This window comes from Lynx rufus, unplaced genomic scaffold (assembly GCF_022079265.1).
Source record: "Lynx rufus isolate CCGP_SWC_20201006 ecotype Redwood Valley unplaced genomic scaffold, mLynRuf1.p SCAF_3, whole genome shotgun sequence".
Classification (NCBI taxonomy): Eukaryota; Metazoa; Chordata; class Mammalia; order Carnivora; family Felidae; genus Lynx; species Lynx rufus.
The window spans coordinates 28,186,385-28,208,585 of record NW_025814845.1 but is presented as its reverse complement, the minus strand read 5'-3'; the positions used below and the strand labels follow the sequence as shown (position 1 = coordinate 28,208,585).

The window sequence follows — 22,201 nt, the reverse complement described above, 5'->3', positions numbered from 1 at the left end:
ACGGGGGGAGGGCCAGAGAGAGAGGGAGACACAGAATCTGAAGCAGGCTCCAGGCTCTGAGCTGTCAGCACAGAGCCTGATGCGGGGCTCGAACTCACGGACCGTGAGATCGTGACCTGAGCGAAGTCGGACGCTCAACCGACTGAGCCACCCAGGTGCCCCCCATTTTCTTAACCTACATTAATTATTCAGCATCTCGTACTGTGGGCCAGGCCATGTGCCACTAGATGATCACAGCAGAATGAATAAGACGTAAAGCTTATAACCTAGTGAGGTAGGCAAAACGTAAACAAATAATTATGATCCAGTGATATAATAGAGCTTATAAGCAAAGTATTATGAAAATGTAGGCACCAGCAATGAGCCTTTCAGAATTTCTAGAGTTGTGCTGTCCACATGGTAACCACTGGCCACCTGTGGCTAGTGGCTACCATACTGGGCAACGTAAGACCTAAAACATGTTCCTCGTGGCAGAAAGTTCTATTGGATGGTGCTGGTCTCGAGGTTCTTAAATGGTGATTTTTACAGTGCTTTTCTAGTACATTAAACCCCTGAAGGGATCACATTCCATGGGTCTATTAGTAAATAGAGCTTTGAAGAGCTTGATATTTAACCAGCTAAGTTATCTGTCCATGGAAAGGAATTTTTACTGTTACAGGTTTTGTTTTCATCTGGAGCCACTTGGGGAGCGAGGAAGGGGTATTTCTTGCATCTCCTGATACTGTTTGACCATGCACAGATGTTGGGGAGCAAATGCTGCTGGTGACCAGACTCTGTGAGTCGTTGGGAAAGCACTTTTGCACAGTGGGAGGAGGGAAGAAAGAGCTCTGCAGAACTCTGAAACTCCTGAGTTTGAATTTTGGTGCCACTACTCGTTAGCTCTGTGGCCTCGAGCAAATCTCTCAACCTCTCTGGGCCTTTATGTGGTTTTTAGATGTGAGGGGCACAGGTAAAACACAGATCAGGCTAAGCAGGTGGCAGAAACACAAAAATGGCGGCTGTCATTCTTCTCGCTGTCCTTCATCCCCAACAGGCAATAAGCACGCTGGTCAGGAAGGGCCCCATGTGAAGGAGAGGGCTGGCCCTCCTCACTTCTCATCACGACTCCGTTTCCTGGCTTTCGTTAAAGGATCTATCATTGACCAGGAAATGAAGTACCTACAACAGTAAGGGGATTTTTTTTTTTTTTTTTTTAGTTTATTTTTTTTGAGAGAGAAAGAGAGAGCAGGGGAGGGGAAGAGAGAGAGGATGAGAGAGAATCCTAAGCAGACTTCATGCTGTCAGCGCAGAGATGCAGGGCTTGAACTCACGAACTGTGAGATCATGACCTGAGCCAAAATCCAGTCAGACGCTTAACGGCTTAATCCACTGGGCCACCCAGGCACCCTGGGGAATTTCTGTTCAAAGCGGGGCAAAGGGAAGGAACAGGAAGGGCAATGAGATTTGCCGAAAGCCCAGGACATGCCAGACCCACCGGCAAGTACTGTATGTCCTATAAATCCTCCCAGGGTCTAAGAGAAGTGGAAGGACGGGAGGAAGGCGGCTGGCAGGAAGGTTTGTGGGTGGTGGAGAGACAGCATGGTGGGACACAGACCCACGGGGACGGGCCAGAGTTCCATGGGGAATGCCACACCAGGGCCCCATGGGATGAAACACGCAGTTCATGAGGACAGCTGGGGGCAGTGTGTCGGTCTCATGGGTGGGCCCAGGCCAGTGGTAGTGAGCAGAGGTGGCCTGGGTGACCTGAGCCAGCCCTTCACTTCTCCACAGGTGTTTGCTTAGGGTTTACACTAACCCTAAGTTAGTTACACTAACCCTAAGTTAGACTGGTGGACAGTCTCCATCTCTGTTACCTTCTTCAACTTCCATGAGAAGAAAAACAAAGTTTCCAAGTGGAGTTAAATTCGAAATATGATAAGCCTGAGTTGGCATCAACACCCGGTGCAAGAAGTAACTTTTCCTTGTAATTTGTAAGTGCATTCAGGCTTGTTTTTTTTTTTTTTTTTTTCCTCGGGTTCTCTTTTATGGGTTTCCCCCACCCCCACCCCCAGGCAGGGCCAATATCTGAATAGAAAGAAAAGATCCCCAGCTGGGCTCCTTTCTTCGAACAAGCTTTGCAAGCTTTGCAACATCTTCCTTGGATATGATTCAGCTGGGGGCCTTCCCCGTATTCCAGAGGAATTCCTGCGTCCTCACACAGGGGCCCTTTGTGGTCTGAGGTTATGAGAAGTTAAGCAGGACTTCGCACAAGGAAGTATCTTTTCCTTGTGTGAAGCCGTGATCAAAGAGGAATATCATTCAAACCCAAACCCAAAAAACAACAAAAACCCCACCAAAACAAACCCGCAAAAATAAAACCCCACACCAAAACCATGATTTATATCTAGAATCTCTACAGAAAAAAAAGAAAGATCTGAGTTACGTCAGTAAAGCACAATCATCTGCAGTATAGAACGTACAATTAGCTAGTTCGTGTATTGATGGATTTTAAAGTTTAGTCCTTAGTACAAATTCTAAGTCCTGTATTTAAGTATTCAAACTTTTTTTGGTTGCTTTTGCATCTGTTTTGTTCACAAATATCCCCAATCTTTTCCAAATGCTTAAAGAACTTTTTCATTAAAAAATGATATGTACAAATATTTGTATGTATACATATTCATATAACGTACATATATAAAACTAGATATAATGCTACACACACGTGCACACATATGTATCAGCACACAAAGTTTGGGAAAAGAGTGCAAAAAAAATGTCAGCCATGATCATAGCAACCTACCCATGTGCTACGTGTTCATTTTTTCCCCAGGATTTGTTGTGGTTTATGTCCATCTATACAGCGATTTTACACAGTACGTAATATAAATAAGTTCACGCCATGCTTTCTCTCACTGAACATTTTGTTTTTAGCCTTTCCCGTGACAATACATAAGGTCCACAATGATTGTTACAAATGGTGCAAATTATTCCAAAAGTGAACCTCAGCCAGATAATTAACCATTCCTCGCCAACGCTTCATATTTCTAGAACTTTCCATTTTTGGTAAAAGTCACCCTCCTTGCAGTTTCCAAGTTCAAAGTCTACAGTGCTGACTATAAACACGACATAATTATACTGGGTGAAAGGATTTTGATTTTCCTTGCCTCTCCTTTTTAAAATTTTCTTCTGACACGAAGTAAAGAGGACCTACAGGACCCAGCAGTTAGAGGCCAGCCCAGAGGCTGTTTCTTCACCACAAACCAGGAAATGCTGGCTCTGAGAGGCATCAGCATCACGACTGTTCCGATTCTGAAGTGCAGGAAAAGAGCAAGAAAAATCAGCCTAGCAATGACCTGTCCCAGGCAGAAATTCTCCTTTCCCCAATAATTAGAGACACTGCACACAACAGATTCACGAGAATCAGACCCGCATTGTAACTCCTACTGAGTTCATCTTTTCTCTCTTTCTCTGCGGCACAAGCTCTTTCTGGTGGAGGCAGCAAGGTATGGCTCTCTTGGCAGCAGGGGCCCCAGAATGGGGCACAGTCATCCCACGTATCCATCCGTGGGTAGGCGCTTCAGTGCCCTTTGAAGATTATGTTTTCTAAAGTCTCATTCTGTCTCAGTTTGCTCACCTACGTGGCATAAGAGATTTGTGTCAGATGTGCAAACTGCCTCGCATGTGTTCCTCTACCAAGGGCAGGTGAGGGGAACAGGAGAGGATGAGGGGGGCAGAGGCCCGGGGCCAAGTCCCTGCAGCTGTAGCACTGTCGGTACATGGGCGAACAGGAGCTCAGGGCCGTGGGAGCCACAAGACTCTTCACTGGGCTCTGGCAGGCATTACCCTCAACACATTTTCAAACCTCAACTTGGGACTCTGGATCTGATGCATGAGAAAGAGAGAAAGAAAGAGAGAAAGAAAGAGAAAGAAAGGGGGGGGGGGCGCTGACACTGGAGCATCCATTATGTGTTTGATACTATATAGTCACTACCCCCATTTTCTTCCCAGCAACACTGTGAAGTACGTACTACTAGCTCCATTTCATGAATAGCAAGCTTAACTAATTCACGTAAGTTTCATAACTGTAAATGGTAGGCAAGGGTTCAGAGTTTAAGCTTTTGTCATTAACACCATGGAGTCTTTAACATGACAGGATGTATGCAACCAAGCCTATTATTGTGGGGGTAGGCAGGGAATATGGGATACAGGAGGTCAACGAACTTGGCCTTCCCATTCACAAAGGGCCTCAAGTGTAGACTCTTGACCAGTATCTCCAAGGACACACCCAGAACTATACTGACAGGCTTGAAAGAATGTTCATCACACAGCTTTGAACTTCAGTCTTAGTTTGCTGTAACAATTCACTTGTAGTTCCCTATGAATTAATACTTAATCTTGAGAATAGGACAATTCTATCACCTTTATGATTGTGTGCAAGATCACACATTTGTACATGTAAGCATTTAAAATATTAATATTTATAATCTTGCTTTGTTATTATTTTACTACTTTAATATACTGAAAGCCTCAAAAACAACAAAAATTAAGTAACTGGGTCCCTTTCATTGCCTGAGAGACGATGATCGTATACTAAAGTTCCAGAAAAACCAGGTTGTAAGTTAACCATTAAGTATAATGCAAAAGTAAACATCAGGGACAGATTTCTGAAGAATTACCTTAAGAGAAATTCTTGGGTTGGGGGTCAACTCTCACCTCTTGTAGAGATTTCACTATTTGTGATTCCTTAAGTATCTGTATCTTAAGAACCTTAATAACTGATATCTTATGGATTATATACTTTATTTTTATTTTTTTTTAATGTTTATTTTTGAGAGAGAGAGAGAGAGACAACGTGAGCAGGAAGGGGCAAAGAGAGAGGGAGACACAGAATCCAAAGCCGGCTCCAGGCTCTGAGCTGTCAGCACAGAGCCTGACACGAGGGTCGAACCCACAAACTGTGAGATCGTGACCTGAGCCAAAGTCGGACACTTAACCGACTGAGCCACCCGGGTGCCCCTGGATTACAGACTTCAAATGGGCACAGGTAAACAATCAATCACCAGTAGCAATGATGCTACTGGACCTCCAGCTTCTGGGCTTTTCTTTCTCATGCAGGGAGGCAAGAGCCGTGCAGCCCAGAGCCTATCACTCTCTGCTCCAAAGCTGGCCTGCCATACCATGAGTCACAGCGACTACCTGCGGTAATAGGAGGAAATTGAACATGTCAGTGAAGTTGTCCTTTAAATTTCTTCCATTCTAAAGCGAGATTTGTAAAGGATTTTGACACTGGTTAAGCTACTGGTTTTAGCAGAGAGACAGAGACAGAGAGACAGAGAGAACAAATGAATGACTATTAAATGGCTACGAATAAAAATTAAAGTTAAAATCACAGCATTTGTGAGTTGGGAAGTCCCCAAGAAAAAATATTAATCTAACCCAGTTGTGTTACAGATTAGGAACTGAGGTCCTGAGAAGATAAGTGGCCGTCAGTATAATTTTTGCTAAATCATGCTGCTGTCCTTGTAGAGATCCAGAGCAGGGTTTAGGTCACCTCTTGTTGGTAAACAAAATTTTATTGGAATACAGCTCTACCCATTCATTCATGACTTGTCCATGGCTGCTTTTGTGCCACACAGTAGGGCCGATACTCGCGACAGATGTCAAACGACCCGCGAAGTCTAACATATTTACTATCTGGCCCTCTATAGAAAAAATGCTGACTCCAGCTCTCCAGGATAAACAAAGTCTGTGAGGAGGAACCAAAGGGTGCCGGCAACCATGCGAGCAAACTTGGAAGTGGATCTTTGGAGGCCTGCCAACAGGCACCTGAGTGAGCGTGGAAACAGATTCTCCTGGTCTTGTCCAGCCTGGAGATGACCACGGGCCTGGCCGACGGCTTGCCTGCAACCTCATGACAGACCTTCAGCCAGAGATGCCCCGTTAAGCGGTGCCTGGGTTCCTGACCCACAGAAACAAGAAACAAATGTTTCTTGTTTTAAGGTGCTAATTTGGGGATGATTTGTTACGCAGCCAATGGATAACTAATATAAGTGCATCTATTTAGTTGGGCTCACGCTTTCAAGGTGAGCGAAATTCTCTCTCTGAGATCAAAGTCTCATCGTGATCTGCTCTGTGAGGACTGTTGGATCCTTGGTCCCCAACTCCAAATGGAGTTGGCACATCAGTGCACTGTGCCAACTGGTCACTGCAAGTCTATCCCATGGCCACGTGGTCCGTTAAGATGTCTGTCTGTCTGACACAGTGTCTTACTCAGTTTTGTAATCACAGAATCTGATTTAGCGCCTAGTAATCATGATAGAATAATAATAATACATCTTTATTGAGTGCTTACTGTGTGTCAAGCACTTTATGTCCATTGTCTCATTTTACCCTTTTAACAACCCTGGGAGGTAGTACTATTTTTAAGCCCATTTAACAGGGGAAAAGGCAAAAATTACATACGTTAAGGAACTTGCCTTATACTGGCTGACAAGCAAGCAGCAGAGCCAGGACTTGAGCTCTGACAGACCCTGAAGGGGCCACACTCTACTGGGATTCTGGGTCCCCAGATACGTGGTTCTAGTCATGGTACTGCCACAGTTAACCGTGGACTCGGCAAAGTCGCTCATGGAGAGGAAACCAATTTCCTCACCCATAAAGTGGTGGTGATGATGATGATGCCCCTTTCCTATCTCTCAGGGCATATGTCCTAAAATAGTGACTTTTTTAAGTTCACGGTAAACGTGGACTCAAAATAAAGTGACTTACTGATCTTTTGACCAAACACCCCTTAGCTGGGGCAGACCTGAAAGAAGAGGAAAACAAGCAGAGGGTATTTAAGGGAAGAGCCTGAGGGAAGGGCAAAGGGCCACTGAAATCCATTTCCTACCCTTTCTCCACTTCCTGTTCTTCCCTGTCCTGCTCTTGGCATCACTATGGCTCCCGGCCCCATCTGCAAAAATCCCCGAAACAACGGTGGGTGGAGGTTGTCAGGTTAATGACAAGAAATCCTCAATTATTTCAAACACAGCTCATGCGTTTATGCTGTGGGAGTTTTTTTTTTTTTTTAAGTTTATTAATTTTTTTTGAAAGACAGAGACAGTCAGTGTGAGTGGGTGAGGGGCAGAGAGAGAGAGGAAAAGACAGAATTCCAAGCAGAGCCTGAAGCAGTGCTGGAACCCAGGAAACATGAGATCATGACCTAAGCTGAAATTAAGAGTTGGACACTTAACAGACTGAGCCACAGAGGTGCCCCTACACTGTGGGAATTAAAAAAAAAATTTTTTTTTTAATGTTTATTTCTTATTGAGAGACAGAGAGACAGAGCATGAGCATGGGAGGGGCAGAGAGAAGGGGAGACACAGAATCCAAAGCAAGCTCCAGGCTCTGAGCTGTCAGCACAGAGCTGGACGCGGGGCTCGAACCCACGAACCATGAGATCACGGCCTGAACCGAAGTCGGACACTTAACCGACTGAGCCACGCAGGCGCCCCTACACTGTGGGAATTTTAACTGAGACTGCATATGAACAGTCTTCCCTGGAAAGAGATATTTATATTTATAGATATTTGTATTTATATTACATGGCTGACTGTGACTTCTCACTCCATCTCGGCCTCTTCTAGAAAGGAAAGAGTACTGGATCCCTCTAGGCTGGTTTAGCTCTCACTGCAGGCTCTGCACATCTCATACAAGAGTCTGAATTTTTCACAGTTGAGCCCTTGGTATGTGGAAGAGTGCCTGAAATACAAAAGGCATTCAAACTTTTTTTGATGAATAAAGGAACGGATTTTTACCTGCTTCTATGCTGTTCTATGCTAGAATGTAAATGCCATAAAGTAGTAGGTATTCAATAAATATTTGTCAAATGACCCTAAAAATCTGGCCTCATACTATTACATTCAGGGCAGTGTCATCGGATTAAAAAAAGTAGAGTTCAAAGAAGGGTTTCAAGGTTAAGAAGACACCTGACTCCGGTCAAGGCCCCAACTATGGCCATACTAGAATGGATGCCCAGAATATTCCTGAACATGAGTTCCTGTGACTTAAATTCTTGATGATGTCAAATCGCCAGTGTGGCAGGAAAAGGATTCTCTATTCCGTGTGGACTGCAGCCAATGATTTAGGATTTAAATTGTATGTTTCTTGGAGCAGTGATTTTCAATAAAGAAAAAAGACTGTTACTTCTCTATGGACTTATTTCATCTTGCTTCCTTAAATGTCACCAAAAACCAACCAACAAACAAACAAGCAAACATCAATCAACATTGCTTCCCACCAACCGACAAAATCCAAAGAGACAAACACTTTGTCAGGGTTTCCTTTCAGCATTATTTGTGATGAATTAGGTAAAATGTACGTCCCAAGAAAACAAAGAACCTGACATAGCCTTAATCATAAAACCAGAAAAACAATTCTAATAATCACCAGGAAAATGTGCACTGTAAGTATTTCCCACCCTTACTTGGCAATCCACCTACTTTTCTAAGAGAACCAAAGAACTCTGCAGACTTGTTCTGTCTCCATTAAGAACACCATTCAGGGGTGCCTGGGTGGCTCAGTCGGTTCAGTGTCCGACTTCAGCTCAGGACATGATCTCGCGGTTCGTGAGTTCAAGCACCGCGTCAGGCTCTGTGCTGATGGCTCAGAGCCTGGAGCCTGTTTCAGAGTCTGTGTCTCCCTCTCTCTCTGACCCTCCCCCGTTCATGCTCTGTCTTTCTCTGTCTCAAAAATAAATAAACATTAAAAAAAATTAAAAAAAAAAAGTTTAAGATGACCATTCAAACCTAAGTCAAATTTATATTGCAGTCATTTTTATCCCTCTACTTAAGCATTCCTCATCCTATCTAAGCAATTTCCACAAGATATTGGAAGGGCCCTAGTTGTTGTTTTTCCTTCCTTCCTACCTACTTCACTTCATCTTTTTTTCATTAGTAAATATTAGATGTTCATAATAGTAAGGTGAAAAGGATGGTAGTTCTCTAAATTTCGCACATTAAAGTTTGCTCAAAGAAAATAAAGTTCGGTCAAAGAAAACTTGCTTCTTTGGAAGCTAAAATCAACAGGGCAGCCCCACCTTGTATCGTGTGAGATGTTATGCAGAAACACGCTTTGTAGAAACAGTCCAAAACCAATTAAAGTTGGTTTAAGTAACCGAGAAATAAAAATATTCGTGACAATCCACAGATTTCTAGCTTATTTCTAGAGGGTGGTAGAGGGTAGAAGTAAAACAAAATCAGAAACTGATAAGCTCTTAACCTGCTTTTAATTCACTCAACTCTGTAAATGTGAGACTGGCTTAAATTATTTTTTTTCCATCCTTAATGTTTCCTTAGTTTGATATACTAACACGTAATGTATATAAGCTTATTGTCTTCAGGGGGTAAATATCCTATTGCATAAGCCAGAGGCCGCTGAAAATGAGTCCTATAATCTTCATTAGCAAAAAAAGGTACACGTACACTCAGCAACAATGCATAACATTTCAGGAGACACTTATCTGTAACCTAGTTTTGGGTATTTAGAGATTTCTCGACAGTGTTCCCTTTCTCTGGGAGACTAATGCAGAAAATTCAATACCAGGAGCAGTCGGCATGCTTGTTAGCTTCTCTTTTTTAACAACAGGATAAAAAGCTGTGTAACTATTTCAATTACGTTCAAAATGGTGTCCGTGTTCGGGGCGGGAGGGGAAAGGCCTGAATCTTGCCCTGTGGTTCTGGCAGGTGCAGGGTGCAGACCAGTTATGCCCTGCAGGCAGTGTTATGCTGGCAAGTATTTAACAACTGGCTCTACAGAAAAAGATGTCTATCATAAATAAAGGCTGTGTGGAACACTGTTTGTATATAATAATAAAATCCATTCTTTTTATTATAAATTCCACGTAGGCAATTGGTTTTCACAGAATGCTTTCACAAGGTTTTGCCAGACTCTTCCATCAGTAATTTACTCGCGGCTACAACGGGTATAGTCCTGACATGAATGTTAGTTGATAGCATTGTTTAGCAAGGTAGACGAAAGTGAAACAATGAACACATGTGTTGGAATTTCATGTCTGTTAATGACACAAGCAAATTCTTTTCTGAATCAGAGAATAATAGTTTTTGAACACCGGAAGAAAAAATTTCTTCGGGGTTTTTTTGTGCTATTCCCATGTAACAATTACAGACTCAGCAAAGTTCCATGTTGCATATTGAGTTAACAATTTTATCATATTTTTTAAAATAAATTTTATTTATTTTGAGAGAGACTGCGCGTGCACGTGCACACATGAGTGGGGAAGGGGCAGAGAGCAAGGAGAGACGGAGAATCCCAAGTAGGCTCTGCACTGTCCGTGCGAAGTCCAGTGCGGGACTGGAACTCAAGAACAGGGAGATCATAACGTGAGCTGAAACCAAGAGTTGGATGCTTAACTGACTAAGCCACCCAGGCGCCCCTCTTTATCATATTCTTTTTAAAAAAAAATTTTTTTTAACGTTTATTTTTGAGACAGAGAGAGACAGAGCATGAGTGGGGGAGGGTTCGAGAGAGGGAGACACAGAATCCGAAACAGGCTCCAGGCTCCGAGCTGTCAGCACAGAGCCCGACGCGGGGCTCGAACTCACACACCGCGAGATCATGACCTGAGCCGAAGTTGGCCGCTCACCAGACTGAGCCACCCAGGCGCCCCCTTTATCATATTCTTAAGTGTAGTTGAGCAACAAAACCTTAAGTTGAGCTCTGACTTACAGTATTTGCTAATTCTATGGTGTAAATGCTCCTGTGTCTGATTTCGAGACAGAGGTTAAGTCACCCAACTCAAAGTTGGGAAGAGATGTACAGCTGTAAACCATTTTACGGTATTTCTACCACACAGACACAATAGATGTAAATATCCTCAACAGCACAGAAAACAAAAATTCTCAACTGATGAGATTTGAGTATTTGTTACTTTTGTTTTCAATAGAAATTTTTTTTTTGTTTTCAATATAATTATACTTTAATACAATTTAATTTTGAATATCATCTCACAAGAGTTTTGAAATTCCAAAATTCTACAGCCAGTCCCGGCTGGCTCCAGCACAAGGTTTCAGGGTCCTGAGCCTGAAGGGCAAATGCTTTTCATAGGCCATTTTCTCTCAGCCACACACCAATAACCTCCAATTAACAGTCACCCTAAGACCCAACTTCCCCTGCTGTGAGTTAATCAGTCTCAAGAGGTGGATGTCTGGCCTTAAGTTCTCAGTAGAATATTAACATTTTGGGAGGGAGAAAACGACTTCAGGAAAGTGACATGACTTTGAGGCAGTACGCATTTTCCTCACCTGTGGAATGGGAACAGCACCGTTACTAGGGTTGTCCTAAGGAATAGAGCTAACCGCGTGCAAAGCTCCTGAGTAATGCCTCAACTACAGCAGATGTGGAATAACTATGTGTTGATCATTAAGATGAGGGCAGAATCTCCATAACAAACCTTTCTTTTCTGGACACACATGAGTCCGTCAGGCAAGCTGCTTCCTTTCCCACAGAGAAGCAATTTCCAAATATGATTGAGTGAAAAGCGAGTTTGAGAACAAGTCCAGTCATGGTCAGATTTCTTGAGTCTGTGGAAGATTGTTACCTGGCTTCCCAGGATCACCATTTCCATCTCTTCTCCAGAAATATGGGGGGAAAAAAAGTGAGGGCAAATTTGTAACCAGAGATTTTTAGCAAGGACCCAAGGGGTAACTTCTGGCAGTCAATATTTTACGTCAGAATCATGGGCTAGAAGTTAGGGAGACTCATTTGCCTCCTGTGAAATCAGCACAGATAGCAGTAGTTTTGGGAGCATCCCGTTTAGATAAAGGATAAAATCTTTTAAAGAGTTTTTGATACTCTGAAAAATGTGGTGCTCTAGACCATTTATCCTTACTTTTGAGACTCTGGGCCTCTTTAGATCCTTTCTTTTTTTTCCCCCTTAAAGCATTTTAAAAAAACAAAGTGAAACAATATAAATATAAAAAGGCTTAGCTTACCTTTTGAATATAAGGAATTGGGGTAATAATACCTATCTTACAGGTTTGTTATGCTCAGTGAACTAAAGGACTTAGTGCATGGCACGTATGATGTGGTATATGGGGGGTGTGGGGGCATACAGCCAATGGGAGCTGTTGTATGTAGCCCAAGGCATTCTTTCCTCCTTTCAAAATCAACTCAAGGTTAACAGGTGGGGCGGGGGTTAGGAGGAGGGGTTGAAGGATAGGGTCCAGACAAAACAGCTATGAAGAGGTCACCTTCCTCCTGTCTTCTACGTGGTTGGATAAGCAGGTTGAATTGGTTCCATTTTTCCCTCTCTAGAAGACAGTATTTTCTTCCAAGAATAAAAGGACAGCCCTGTCGTGATGGTTATTAACTAGATCAAATCTCAAGGAAGTCAGAGATTCTAAAATCTCACTTGTCCTGTTATTTTATGTAGATTTATAAACCCTATTCTTTATTCAGATTTCAGGGACACCTAGGATTAATTGACAAGCCACAGGCAATTTCAGCAAACACTAAGCATTTTGCACACAGAGATCATAAGGGAACAACCAGGAGTCAGTCTCGCCTTAAGATAGAAGATATTTAGGGGCACCTGGGTGGCTCAGTCGTTCAAGCGTCAGACTTCAGCTCAGGTCATGATCTCACAGTTTGTGGGTTCGACCCCCACGTCAGGCTCTGTGCTGGCAGCTCAGAGCCTGAAGCCTGCTTCAGATTCTGTGTCTCCCTCTCTTTCTCTGTTCCTCCCCTGCTCACACTGTCTCTAACAATAAATAAAGATTAAAAAAAATTAAAAAAAAAGATAGAAGATATTTATAGCATCAGTAATACACAATCATATGGTTGGGGAGAAAATACAAAGGAAGGAATACGTGAGTCTCAAAGCAAGACATATTAAAAAAGAGTGGCTGTAATGTAAAGTACCTACATCTGTAATAAATATACTTATGTGGCACATTATTGAAGGTTATTTGATAATGTGTTTCTGGGGAAATCACAGAATTTAGTCTAGAAACACTTGAAGGTATAAGGTTTTTAGATAACATCCTGTTAAATTCAGCATTACTCAAACTCAGTGATTTCAATCTGAGCTGCTATGTCATCTTGTTTCATAAAAACTCAAGCTAGGTTGCTGGGTAGAAAAGATCCTAAATGGAAAAAAATCTCAAAATGTGATAAACCAAATACGAAAAAATTTCAAAATGTGATAAACCAAATATGTCAGAATTAAAATCTCAAACCATGAGCACTGACCCAGATTACCTACACTGAATTTTTGAAATTAATAATATTAAAATGAGTGTGCGTGTGCGTGTGTGTGTGTATTTATATGTGCAAACTGAAGCTGGAACCAAGGAGGAAGCTTTTCCCTTCTGGTGGAGTTTATATAATATACACCAGGGCTAAAACTGTTCACGAGAATAGTTCCTTCAACGACAGTATTTTTAATACTGTTGCATACATACTCCTGTGTCCTTTTATGTGAATTTGGAAGGAATGCAAAGTACATTTACGGGATCAGTCTTTCTAATTCAATCTCAAACTCTTCCTTTCCTAAACTCATCGGCAGCTTTCCTGCCTAGGAGACCACTTCAGTGAATCTATAAGGGCTTCCTCCTCTCTCTGAGCCATTGCAAAAAACTGTTTTCTTCCTGAAGGATTTTCTCACCAGGCTTTTGACCTCATCAGACCTACAGTGGGGCTGTTCTGCCCGTTCTCCTTTCTTTGTGCCAGAGGCGCCCCAAAAGCTCACATCCCACAGCTAAAATCCTAGCAGGTTCTTAGGACTTTACACAGTTGTGCAATGGTTAAAAACCAAACAGAAAACCCAGCCCTGGGCCCTGCTGGCTGGGGTGTGGCTGCGGGCTGGCCGTGGGCTGAGGGCTATTGCCTAACAAAACCAAACACTCAGCACTAACTGCTGCCAGGTGCACTGATTACCTGTTAAACAGAAGGACCTAGATACCTTTCCACCCTGGGGACAGGAGTGAACATGTGGAAATCCCTTTAGTCAAAGCTCTTCAGGGTCAAATAGTACAGTGCTTTTCAACTATTAGCATTCAAGCAACACCTGGAATAAAAACAAACCAAGTACTAACTTCCGTCTCCCTGGAGCTGATGATCGACAGGATTACATTTGGTGGAAATGGACAAACTCAACTAAAAAAATGCTGAAGTGAAGCCAGGTATTGCCACTTACATTTAGATATTAGGATTCATACGTTATGCTTATCGCCTGATGAAGCTTAATATATCTTGGAACCAAGGCTGCGAACTGACATGAAGAGAAAACCACACAAAAAATGGGGCGCCTGGGTGGCACAGTCAGTTAAGCATCCGATTTCAACTTAGGTCATGGTCTCACAGTTCGTGAGTTCGAGCCCCACATCAGGCTCTGTGCTGACAGCTCAGAGCCTGGAGCCAGCTTCGGATTCTGTGTCTCCCTCTCTCTGTGGCTCTGTCACTGTCTCTCTCTCTCTGTCTCTCAAAAATAAATAAACATTAAAAAAAAATAAAAAAAAAAGAAAACCGCACAAAATGTATAACATTTCTATTATTCGTTGCAGTCCTAAATTGCACTGGATCATTTCAAGTGAGCCAGGTAGTGTTTTGATGTCTCCGGGTTTTTGGTCCATTGAGGCACCTTAGAATTTCAAAGTAAATACAGAATCCTCAGGCCCAAACATTTGTAAGATATTGCCATAGATTTTAACAATGGAAAAGTATACATTCTACACCTCTATGTACCTGTATGTGTCTAGCACTGTGATAGCCATTGTGGAAAAATAAAAAAAGTATATGTATGACCCACTCTTTCCAAGAATTTTATAATCTGATTAAGAAGCTTCACATGAAGCAATGTGAAGGTAACTGTACATCGAATTTGGTACTGGATTCCAACGGGATGGTATGTGTCGGTCCTCAAGGTAGCTCTGCCTGTGTCCACTCTCCGGGCTGAGAATTTACAGGTCTTTTTGCTTTGATGTCTATAGCTTACTTCACCCTAAACAGTATGATGTAAATGTTTCGTTTATTAAACCCTAGCGGTAGTAAAAATTTTACACTTCAGGGGTGATCAACTAGTATCTAATCGGGAAGACCACCCCACATGCAACTCCAGCTGCCCCCCGATTAAGATATGAGTGAGTGAATGGCATAAATGGGTTTTCATTTGTGAAATTTGTGGCTTATCGATCAGGAGATGAAATGTTAGAAACAGACACTAGCTGGGTGACTTGAGGTTTGCAGGTGGGCTTCCCTGGCCCCTTATGAACAGGGAGCCTGACTCTAGAGAAGCCTGCACTCTGCACCCTTGGGCGTGTTGTCTGAAGCCAGATTCCCGGTTCTGTGACCCACACCATTGGAGTCCCTAATTTCTGCTGCCTGATGCTGACTAGGATAGTAACCGAATACTATGTCTGGAATACTGTCAGGTCATCAAGGATCTTTTCTGCAGGGTGGTGGGACAATAACCTAAAAAGTTAGACAACCAGCATTTCAAGTTTACAAAACAGATACACGTATTGCTTTGTGGCTGCTTGCTAGTAAATGTGGCTTAAAAATACATGCGTGTTGGGGAGGCACCTGCGTGGCTCAGTTGGTTAAGCTTTGGACTCTTTGATTTTGGCTCAGGTTATAACCTCATGGTTCATGAGTTCAAGCCCTGCATCAGGCTCTGTGCTGTCAGTGTGCAGAGCCTGCTTGGGCTTCTCTATCTCCCTGCTTTCTCTGCCCCTCCCCTGTTCTCTCTCCCTCTCTCTTTGCCCCTTCCTTGCTTGTGCTCTCTCTCTCTCCCTAATAAAAAAATAAGTAAAAAACAAATAATCTAAAATATTATTTATTAATTTATTTATAAATAAAAAAAATAAACATTAAAAAAATACATGTGTGGGGAATTTGGTCTGAGACTTGCTCTCATTGTATCTTGGCAGGGGAGATGTTGGAGAGAGGCTAGTTCTCACCCACCTTAAGCTTTCCTGTGGCTGCCCTTACCTATACTCGAACTAATTCAGTTTGATTTTTAGAGGCTGGGAAGGCCTATTTTAAAGTTAAGTGCAAGTTTGGCCCCTACTAACAGGTTATGTGGCTGAGCATAAATCTTCTAGGTTCAATTTTACTCCCACTAAATGAAAACAACAGCAGTGACCTCACTGGGTTACCATAAAAACTCAAAGCAATTGTGTACCCAGCCGAGTTAGCTACTCGTTGGTAGCTTCCCTCCTCTGTGTTACTGTCCCATCGCTATTCTTTTCCTGTCCTAGAGGAAACATACAAATGTTTGCAGAATTGAAATGAATAACCTCCTTCTATTGTCCGATTTTAGTGCCTTTGGACTGAACAAATGTTGGAACTGTGAGTTTGGCACCTGTAATTACTCCATCTTAAATCTGGATGTCTTGAATCAGCAGAGAGGCTGGAGTCCTTGGGCCTCTACCTTCTCTTCTCTTTTCTGGGACCAAGCATCCTTCTTTACCCTCCTGGCACCAAATTCTGCTCCTTCACACTTCTTGGACTCTCCAAGGTGACTACTGCTTTGGCCTCTGTCAACATCACCTCAGTCATCTGTCTTAGATACACGTAGGAAGAGGGTATCTAGTTAACCTTCACTTCTTAAACAAGTCCTTTCTTCCTTGGCAGTAAAAGGTGAGAAACTACAGCAGAACGGTTATTAGGTGGGGTAGTCAGCCTGCCCACTGGCCCACAGTGGCCTCTGCCTCCTGGTCTGCGTCCCTGCGTAGTTCCCTTCCCACACTGATCTGGGGCTGTCCTGTGGGATGAAAGGAATATGGCGGGAATGATGGTACATGATTAAGTCAAGGCTAGGTTAGGAAAGGCCTTACGGCTTCTGTGATGTTCTCTCCTGTTGTTCACTCTGAGGGAAGCCAGATGCTATGCTGTGAGGACACAAGCAGTAAAGAGGCCCCTTGAGGAGGACTTGTGCCATCTTGGAAGTGTAACAGTCAATCCTTAGTGACTAAAACCATGGCTGACAACTGACTGCAACCTTATGATATACCCTGAGCCAAAAATGCCCACTGGGGCCACTCTCTAATTCCTGACCCACTGAAACCATTGAAGATGATGTTTACTGTTGTTTTAAACCACTACTTTGGGGATACCTTACTGTGCAGCAATAGATAACTGATACATTAAGAATGCATTTCCTGTTCTCAAATGGCCTCATGATGGACATAATCCAATGCAGGTGAAGTATTTTCAAGCAAGAACCCACTTTGTCCCTCATCTTTACTCTTTCTGCCACTTCCTCTTTTTTGAAATGTCAGTGCTAATTTGGCTGTGAGGGAAGTGCTATGAGCTGAATATTTGTGTCCCACGTTCATACGTTCAAGTCCTAATCCTCACTATGACGGTATCTGGAGATGGGGTCTCTGGGAGGTGATTAGGGTTAGATAAAGTCAGGAGTGCGAAGCTGCATGGCAGAATGAGTGCCCTTGAATGGCACCGTCTGACTTCAGCTTAGCTCATGGTCTCGTGGGTTCATCAGTTTGAGTCTTACTTCGAGCTCTCTGCTGTCAGCGTAGAGCCCACTTCTGATCCTCTGTCTCCCTCTCTCTCTGCCCCTTGCCTGCATTGTCTCTCTTTCTCTTCAAAGAAAAAAAATTCAAATAAATCAATAATTAAAAAAAAAAGAAAAAGAATGAGTGTCCTTGTAAAAGGAAGAGATGGGAGATTGATCACTCTCTCACTCTGTCTTGTGCAGGAACCAAAGAACAGCCATGTGAGCACATAACCCAGAAGGGGACCCTCACCAAAAACCTGACCAAGCTGGGATCTTGATCTTGCATTTCCAGCCTCTAGAACCACGAGAAAGAAATGTTTGTTGTTTAAGCCACCCTGTCCGTGGTGATTTGTTATAGCAGCCCCAATTAAGACAGGAATGCTACGTATGTGTGCACATAACACACGAGTGCGTAATTTCCATTTGTGGAGGAAAACACAGATGGCATATACCTCTCCTTTTGGTCTCTACTATACGCCAGGTTCTCAACTTTGAGTGTTGCTCACTCACTCTCCCATCTCTCTCTGCCCTAAGATACAGATCATCACCACATTTTCCTGGAGTATCTGCTTCTTGCCATAAGGCCTCTGGCCTTAGCTCTATACCAAAATTGTCGGCACAGAGGTCATCTGGTGTTCAAGCACCAATCCAATGATGTATTTTCAGTCCTCAACTTCTGTTATGGACTGAACGTGTTCCCTCTAAATTCATATGTTAAAGCCCTAACCCCCCATTTTGGCTACCTTTGGAGAAAGAGCAGCTAAAGAAGTAATTAAGGTTAAATGAGAGTAGGATCCTGGTCTGATAGGATTCATGCCTTTATAAGAAGAGACACCCAGAGAGCTCTCCTCTCTCTCTCCATGCACAAGCTTAGGGCCACATGAGGTTAGAGCAACAAGACAGCCACAGCACGTCAGGAATAAAGTTCTTACCAGAAACTGAACCTCCCTGGGCCCTTGATCTTGGACTTTCTAGCCTCCCAAACTGTGAAAACACAAATTTGTATTTAAAAAAAATTTTTTTAATGTTTATTTATTTTTGAGACAGAGACAGAGCATGAACAGGGGAGGGCCAAAAAAAGAGGGAGACACAGAATCCAAAGCAGGCTCCAGGCTCCGAGCTGTCAGCACAGAGCCTGACACGGGGCTCGAACTCACGACCCTGAGATCATGACCCGAGCCGAAGTCGGATGCTTAACCAGTTGAGCCACCCAGGCGCCCCACAAATTTCTATTTTTTAAGCCACTCAGTCTCTGATATTTTGTCATGGCAGCCCAAGCTAATACAACCTCCGTGAACTCTTTCAGCAACTGCTAACAGACAGAGCAACCTTTGGAATTATACTTCATTTTCAAATCAGGTGCTGGCTTATGGTGAACATAAAGAACTTATTTAACCTATCAGAGGCTTTGTGATCTTTGTTATAAAACATAACGGGATCCATTTCAAAGAACTGTGTGAAAAATCTGTGACTTTCTGGGGAGGGAGGTTACTGCCCCTTGGGGACACTTGGCTATACAGGAAGGACATCTGGAAATACATGGGGCGATTAGTGTTTTAGTGTCTCAGTGACAGGGCACTAATAGCATTTAATGTTTACATGCTAACCAGACTGTGACGCTTGGGCTTGTCCAGCGTAACAGAATTTTTTCTCATTCAAAATGCCAGTGGCACCCCACTGGGGAAAGAGAAAAAATGATAAAGTGACTGCACGGCAGAAAATAGATGCCAACATTCACTTTCTTGGCACTGTCTGTAGTTTAAGGAATAGTTTCTCTCACCTGCAAAAAGTTCCCAAGCCATTTTATAAATGAAATACAGTCTTAAACTTTAATCATTTGTGGCATGATAAATCTCAGTCGAGGGATAGGGGCAAAGAGAGGGTTATAAGCTCTACAGAACAGGTCACAGTGCCACGGACCAGGCAGATATGCAATAAAGTAGTTGTTTGTTGAAAAAGCCTAGAATGATTTTTAAGTTATATGTTAAACAGTGAGAGAGAAGAATTTATGTTCACAGGTGAATTAGGTTTTTGTGTTTCCTGATAAACAATTTAAAAAATCTTTTATTTGGAATCCTGTCATTTATCACAAATTAGAGTGGATAATTACATGTTCTTGGACCTCTGTGGTGGAATATGTTGGCAAATACTATCTGTATTTAAATATGTGTTGGTAGGACATCAGGTAAAGACAGTGGATCCAACATACTCACTTGGGCACCTGGGCGGCTCAATTGGTTGAGTGGCCGACTTGGCTTGGGTCATGATCTTGCAGCTTGTGAGTTCAAGCCCCTCATTGGGCTCACAGTTGTCAGTGCAGAGCCCCCTTCAGATCCTCTGTCCCCCTCTCTCTGCACCTTCCCTGCTTGTGTGCTCTCTGTCTGTCTCTCTCTCTCTCTCTCAAAAATAAACGTTAAAAAAAATACTATTCAATTTTGGGCTACTCCTAAATCTTATTAAAACTAAAATAATTATATGTGTGTATGTACATGTATCTTTTTAACAACAGAATCAGGAGAGGTGACAATGACAGCATTTTGAAAGCTAAGAAGCAGGCGGACAGTGGCCATTCATCCGGTGGACCTGAGAAAGCTAGGCCAGAAGCTGCAAGTGGACAGATGAGCACCACCGTTTACACGCAGGGTCATCAAAAGGCTCAGCGATTGGTGGCGACTGGTGGCAGCAGGTGCCTCAGGCAGGGGGGAAGCTGGGGCCAGAACAGTGGTAGTGGTTGAACTCTGTTTAAGAAGCAGTTCACACTCCCTTCCTTCCCCTACTGTCACCTCCGTGACAGCACCTCAGCAGGAGCCTGGAAGTTTATCCTGCAGAGGGGGCAAAACAGAAGGTCTCTGAACTGGGGAAGGGGGGGTGTACTGGGCAATGTTCAGGGTGGGACATCACACCACGATAGGAGGATTCCTACAGTCTACTCCCCACGCTCATCTCCCAAACGCACACTGGCAGACAGGCTCTTACCCTCCAGGCAAGAGCTTAGAGGAGTTTTCTTAGAGGATGTGACCAATCCATGGGGAAAGCCCTAAAGATACTGACACTAGAAGTTCCCCAGCAACTGGCTCAGCCAGATCAGTATTACAAGTGACCCTCAGTCAGTGTTCCCTCCCACTCCCTTTCATATTCTGAACTTCAGTTTTTACTTTCCTGCTCTTACATGTGAGCAGAACATCAGTGATTATCATATAGCCGGGGGAAAACCAGAAACAATCTAGAGGGAGCTGGGAACTATGAGGCAAAAGAAAATTTCAAAAATTATTATTCAAAAACTCATGGATATAAGAGAGTACAGGGCATCATGAAGCAAGAAAATGATGCTGTAAAAAAAAGGGCATTCAAAAAACAACCCCCCCCCCAAAAAAAACTCTTAGAAATGAAAAACATAACCACATATATAAGAACCTCAGTTGAAGGAATCTATGTTGAAAAAGGATAAGAAAAGCAGATAAATAATCAAGGAATTCCAGGAGATCTAGAAAGTGAAGTAAAACACCCACAGGAGAAGAAAACATTAATAAAATGATTCAAGAAAATTCCTCAAAATTAGAGGGTAGATTTTCTAGATTCAAAGCATCCACCAAGTACCCAGCACAATGAAAATAAATCCACACCTGAGGTATATTACTGTGAACTTTCATAATACTAGGATAAAGAACATTCAACCAATATCCAAAGAAGAAAATACAGTTATATATAAAGGACTGAGAATTGAAATGGTGGTATACCTTTCAACAGCCATATTGTGAACAAGGAGACAACAGAGCAGTGTCTTCAAAATTCTAAAGGAAAAAAAAAAGTTTTGAGTGAAAATGATTTCCAACATAGAAGTCTCTATGCAATCTATCATTCAAGTGGGGAAGTAGAATACAGACATTTTTAGACAGGCAAGTCCTTAAATAATCTTTTCCTCCATATACTTTTTCTTAGAAAGCTATTGTAGGACGTGGTCCATGAATGTTGAGGGAATAAAACAAACAAAAGGAAGACATGACATCTAGGAAATAGGAGCTCCACCACAGGAGAGAAGGGAAGGGACTCTTTCAGATGTTGATGACAAGAGATCTCGGTGTAACCAGGCAGAGAGGACAACCAGTCCAGATGAGCAGGTCCGAAGTTCCCGAGAGAGACTTCTACCCAACACCTCATATGAAACTGACAGAATCATGGAACATCTTGAGAGAGTATTTAGACAACTGGTAAATATTTAAGTACTGGATGGATAGTTAAATACGTAAAAAACACATACTCAAAGGGCACTTGTGTGGCTCAGTTAGGCGTCCCACTTCTGCTGAGGTCATGATCTCTCGGTTCATGAGTTCAAGTCCCGCATTGGGCTCTGTGCTGACAGCTCAGAGCCCGGAGCCTGCTTCAGATAACGTGTCTCTCTCTCTCTCTCTCTCTCTCTCTCTCTCTCTGCCCCTCCCCAGCTCAGGCATGTGCTCTCTCTCTCAAAAATAAATAAACATAAAAAAACCCCCACACACTCAAGAAACACAAACATACAAAAATAAACAAGTAAAAAGGAAATTATTAACTCTAGGGATAAGTTGTGCAAGAAAAAAAAAGTTTAGTATATGCCCCATTTCTGAATAGCACATACAATTGACCCTTGAGCAATGCAGTGATTAGGGGCATTGGCTCCCCTGTACAGTTGAAAATCCATGTATAACTTTTGACTCCCCCCAAACTTAACTA

The 22,201-nt window shown here is 42.8% G+C and overlaps 1 protein-coding gene across 1 annotated transcript in view; it reads right to left on the bottom strand.

The window, feature by feature from the left end:
* Nucleotides 1–21,287, bottom strand: part of CUNH4orf19 (chromosome unknown C4orf19 homolog) — a 44,129-nt gene extending 22,842 nt beyond the window's left edge. Inside the window, exon 1 of the mRNA XM_047091926.1 lies at nt 21,232–21,287. The gene's annotated coding sequence lies outside the window, so the exon portion shown is untranslated. The remainder of the gene's footprint in view (nt 1–21,231) is intronic.
* Between the last annotated feature and the right edge of the window lie 914 nt (nt 21,288–22,201).